Below are 6,000 nucleotides of genomic sequence, written 5' to 3'. Positions count from 1 at the left end.
AAAGCCCAACTCCTGAATCTTTTAGATTTGAATCCCCTACTAGTCCCGCATTTGAAAGCCCAACTCTCTCCCAGGTATACAAATTGGATCTCCAATCACAAGCATTAAATAGTAACAAAACCAAGGAATACTACGTGTTGCATAATCCATTAAATCTACTTAGCTTACAGGCAGGCCAATGTCACATGTCACTCGAAAGCGAACGTGGCCAACTCCCAAGAGATCATCTGCCTTTAGCTCCTGTAAACCATAATCAAGATCAGTAGTTTCCTTCAACCTTTTTCTCAATGCACTTGACATGATTGAACTGAAAAAATGAAAAAGATGCAATTGATATTCTTCACACTATCAATAACACCGCACATTCACCACAGATGACATAGTCAACACACGACCGATTATTCACACATTGCAATATAAAGTCAGCATGTCGTTGTGTTATGTAACCTAGCTAACAGACGCCTCTATTCTAGCTCCAAAACAACAGTACAGATTGACTAACACGTGTTAGTCGCACATTTTATACCATTGATTTTGTAATTAACGGCTGCGATTGACTAACCTGTTTCTAACACATTGTACAAAAGGTTTGTTTTGGAGCCAGAATAGACATGACTCCAAAACAAACCTATCGTACCAACGACATGCATCAACATACATGTCCGAGAATAAATATATATGCAAATACATGTGTTAGGCACCAAATAGCTACATGAAAGAGAAAGTCATGTAAAATGTTTTATTTCAAATTGAGCTTCTTTTACAGAGTCTTGACCTTGTTTACATGTTATGGTTTGCATTTTGTGTTTAAAATCATTATGGTTTGCCTTTTGGTGCAAACAAACTCCTAAAAATCAGGTTGTTGACTGGTTGATGCAACCATTCCTTGACTGTGTGTGACTTGCTCTTATTTAGGAGTTGATCTGTTGTTTGTTTGTAATCTCCATGGGAATTAATTTAGATGTGATTGATCTGTTATGGACTGCTGTTACTTTGCAATCTTCGTAGGAACTGATAAGGGTTTCAGATTGTTGATACGTTGCAGTAAATTGTAGGAGTTGATTAGGGGATTTTGTGGAATAAATAGGAATGTTGTTAACAAGGAGAGTAGAGGTTTTCTTTTTTTGATGTAATGATCAGCCGAGAATAATAGAAATAGAGCATAATATTTCCATAGTTTCTTTTGTCTTTGTTTTATTGTGTCTTTTTCCTTTTTATTGCAGAGGACATGTTTGTTGAATTGCAGGGTTAGAGGATCATCTGCATCACCGCGCGTGTGTGTGTGTGTGTGTGTGTGTGTGTGTGTGTGTGTGTGTGTGTGTGTGTGTGTGTGTGTGTGTGTGTGTGTGTGTGTGTGTGTGTGTGTGTGTGTGTGTGTGTGTGTGTGTGTGTGTATTGCTTCATATTCACAACCTTTCGCCAAATCAAACAACAAAAATGTGTTTGGTTGGAGCAACAAAACAGTGGACACTTCCAAACCATTCTAATTTTTTCTATTGACAAGAAAAAGAACGAGCATTTCATCTTTAATAGCTATGATCACTATGGAAAACTGACACATATAATTATGGAAATATACATACATTTAAAATATTCTAGATCTTCTTCACCCAGCCAACCCACAAACAACGAACCTTGGTATCCTGACACGACCATGCTGCAAAATGATTAATAATTTTCATAGACAGAACACAAAATGACACAAGAAATAAAAAAAATTGTCATCTTGTCTTACGGTTTCAATTACCGCATCTCCCTAAGCCTCCACCCAAATTGTTGTCCTCTTGACACCTCCCAATGACTCCCCTCACAACCACCTGTGTGATACAAAAATTATAAAAATATTTGCAATGAAAAACACAGGGTTGAGGAAGGAATCATAAAACTATCGTGTTATCTATTAGGGTTTGAATTTACTGATGTCGCCATACCCCTACACAACAATCTTCAAACATACCACCCACTTGTGTGTTATGATACCTCCTCCTGCACATGAAAAAACCCGCATGTTAACAGGTGATAACAATATACCCATACAACTCACGTTATGCATGCGATCGACTCTTTCATCCCCTTCAAATCCACCTATATTTTGACAATGCATACCTATAACTCCAATGGAAGCACAACTCCCTCGCTCGGTGATTCAACCAAGGACATTCAACCACAACGATCTCAATGGATTTTTTTGAATTATTTCCCCTCCTTTGCGAGAAGAGTTCGACATGCAGCTCCTGTACGAAATATATCCAAAAATTTGAAATCGAGTTTTCATTCAATTACCGTGCACATAACACGTGATTGACTATGTTAGTCACCCTCGTGGATGCCAAAATTGTTAATTGCGTTAATGCCAAAATGTTAAACGAGTGTAAGCTTTGATGTTAGTCGTGTCGCCTGATGTAATCGTCCCATTGTCGTGACATTGACCAACAAAATGTTAATCGCGAGCAAGCTTTTTTGTCAAACGCAAAAAGGCAACATCATCCACATCATCGCGTCTGCAAATACCTCCATGTCATGTGTGGGTCCTAGTAATGTCGGTCTCATGATATTTCATACTTGAATGGTATGTCTTCGATATCATGAAGGGGCATGCCATTTTGGAACCAAAATAGCTACAACCATATATTTTGTTATGTAACTAACATGTGTACCTTCAAAATTTGAACCCTTTGGGTCTACCTCCCATGAATTATAGCTATTACCTTTATTTATACCATTTTGCAAACAAATCTAGTGGTCGCACTCAATTATTCCTAAGGAGTTACTCGTTCTCACATTCTTCTGCTAAAGAAAATGATACTTAGAAGCTTATCAGATTTTGGGATCAAAGGGCCCTTTGTGTTACTTATTGGTCCATTATGAAATCCATTTGATAACTCTTTCCTTTCTAATATCCACAATTAGTGAACATTATGCATTATAGCTTTCAAATTACTGGGATGCAGGATAAGTTGAGTTTCCTTTCCTTCTCAATTCAAATGGGTAACTTACTTAATCTTCCTTCTCCATCTACTAAACTCACAATTCCATCCCCGCACTTTATTGGGGAGTAAGTGGGTTTTGAATTATTTTCAATTTTTTTTGATATCTACTAAGTCTACTCCCCTTTAATATTCACCCAACTCTTCCATCTCTAACATGCTACATGATGGTTAGCTTGCTTTTTTCCTAACTCAATTTTCTTGTATTGAACTACCCTGCTACTTGAGCATTTCCTTTTATGAACTCTTCTTTATGGATTTTGGGTATTTTCTTGTATTGTTACTATAAACTGATTATCATTTCCTTTCGCTCTAACCTTTCCCTTAGCCCACAAGTTCTATTTTGAACTTCAAATTTCCCTTTAAGGTATTCATAACCTCCAATTGAATTTTCTTTCCAGCTTTAGCCTCAATTGATCTTTAAAAGTTTTGGGTCCTCATTTGTACACAACACAAATGGGGCATGTTGTGAAACTTCACAACATATATTTTTTATTGATATTACTTTTTGTATGACTTTGTCCAACAATTTACATGTCTTAATTGAAAAAAAACTTTAAAAGATAACTACGAGCCTCCACTTAGTATTGAATGGATACCCACTAATCACGTTCTACTTTTAATGTTGTAAATACAATGGTTGCCAAAATTATGTTCTACTTCTGATTTTGTAAATACAATGGTTGCCAAAATTATGTTCACATGAAGTGATTAGTAGAGATCAATTATCTACATATGTTAAACTTATTACATTCTTTTGGGATCTTTTTGTCAACTTTGTTGCTCAAATGTCTATTCCAATAGCTTCTTATTTCATTGTTTGTTCTCCGTGCGTATGGTTAAAATTTAGCTGATGAAATTCGTTGACCTACCAAACAATCCCCAAAATGAAACATAAACAAAAAAATAATGTTCGTTAACTTGTTCTCAATTCAAATCATCTAAAAATTTTAGGGATAAAACATGTCATTTATGAGCATATACAAAAATTTGATGTTTCGTGATTGTCTCAAAGATATAGTCACGTGTCCATAGGTGGAGCTCTCTCAAACACCCTATCATAATTTTTTTGTATGTTATATCTCACTATCAACGTAACCATTAAACTTGAATTGGTGCAAGTGTCAATCAATTTCTTCAGTTTCAACTTTTTTCATGCATTTGCTCCATTTCCAAAAAATTCAAAGCAACGACTTGACCTTCTTTATTTCCTAGCAATAAATACACAACAATCATCTCAAATTTGCTTCCACAAATTAGATCTTCAAACTAAATGAAATAACCACACTATCAACAAGAACTTGACACAATGTGTCTCTTGTTTAAATATCAATTGTTTTGTCCATAACGAAGTTAAAAAAATGGAATATGGAAATCTGCTTTGTCCAATGTTGATTGTACATTCAAATCTCTTAATGACATATACAATAAATGTTTATATGCATGTTATCTTCTCTTATACTTTTGTGTGTGAATGTCTCACTATATTAAATTGCCATCAATTATACCTAAAATAAACACAAAATATCTTTATATTACATTATTTGAAACCTATGTCATTTTGATCATATATAGTTTCCACCTCAGTATACTATTCAATATCTATTTTAACCTAAATAAAATAGTTCCCACCTTCCCACCTTTATGAATATTTATTAATTTTGTAAATAAAATAGTTCCTACCTTTATGAATATTTATTAATTTTGTAAATTCTTCCTTTGTAACTATTATTTCTATTTTTATGTGTGGTGCTAAAAAATATTTATATGCATATTATTATCTTCTATTGTGCTTTTGTGTGTGATTGTCTCTATACCCCAATAGATAAAAGCTACACCTTAGTCAAATATTAATGATCTAATAAATACTATATGGGTGGAAGGCAATCTATGCACTAGATTTCATTTTGGAGATCCTAAAATAGAATTTAGTTAATAAATGGTTATAAATCTTCAACTATTGGTGGACATAAAAACTCATAAACATATTATAGTTGATAAATATTTTGCATCATAAAAACCCATGAATATCGGATCAAATGTATGAACCACAATTGATTTCATATACCCTCTCTTAAAATTGGGTCCCATGATGACTACTGCAATTATGACAATAGATGGAAACTAATTCCTTTTAAAAACTTATGTATGATAAAATCATATGTCTAAATATATCATTAAATGTATATTTTTAAAAAATATATATTTTTTGATATCCTTGCCTCGATCTTACTTTTTTGTTGAGTTTTCGAATATAGAGGGGCAAGACGAGGCAAGAATACCTTGATGGATGATTGAGTAGACTCAAACAACCACAATTGAAGAGAGTTGAACCCAAAGCCTTGATCGAATTTACCAACTTTTTGAACTATAGACCGAAACCCAATATTAACTTTAAAATTATGAAAATCTATATTCTTTTTATAGACAAATTTTCTTCCTAAACAATGATTAATTCATTGTCCTCATTCCTATCTCTAATAATAATAATTGAACTCTTTATTTTTAATCATATCATCATATAGATAAGTTACAATGAGTAGGAGGTTCAACAATCAATTTCAATTCCAAACATTTTGACTAGGTATGCTCTCAAGAATAAAATTTTATTTGGGGCCAGGCTAAGAAAGTGACGTGTGGAATTGAATCTAAGTGGGTCCTTAACACCGTGGAAGTAAGGGTATTCTAAGTTCCCTAATACCTTTATAACATGTGGACCCAATTTTTGGAGCTCACCAAACCCACGTTAAGGGTTTGCTCAAAACAATTAAAAAATTAGAAATAATTTGAATGTGTTTGGTGGCAAAAGAAGGTTTGCATTTAATTTTATTGCATGTCTAAAAAGAATAATTAATAAAAAATTCCTGAAGCTCTATTCTCGCTAATTCAATTATTACGGGTATCACAAATTAATTAATGTGCGGATAGCGACAGGAGAAGGTCGTCCGCCCGTGCGCCGCGGGCCCCGCAAATTTCTGTCACGAAATTTCAAATTTACAAAATTTCATTTATT

The sequence above is a fragment of the Cryptomeria japonica genome, chromosome 10, assembly GCF_030272615.1.
Source record: "Cryptomeria japonica chromosome 10, Sugi_1.0, whole genome shotgun sequence".
Lineage (NCBI taxonomy): Eukaryota > Viridiplantae > Streptophyta > Pinopsida > Cupressales > Cupressaceae > Cryptomeria > Cryptomeria japonica.
Note: the sequence above shows the minus strand (reverse complement) of the source record.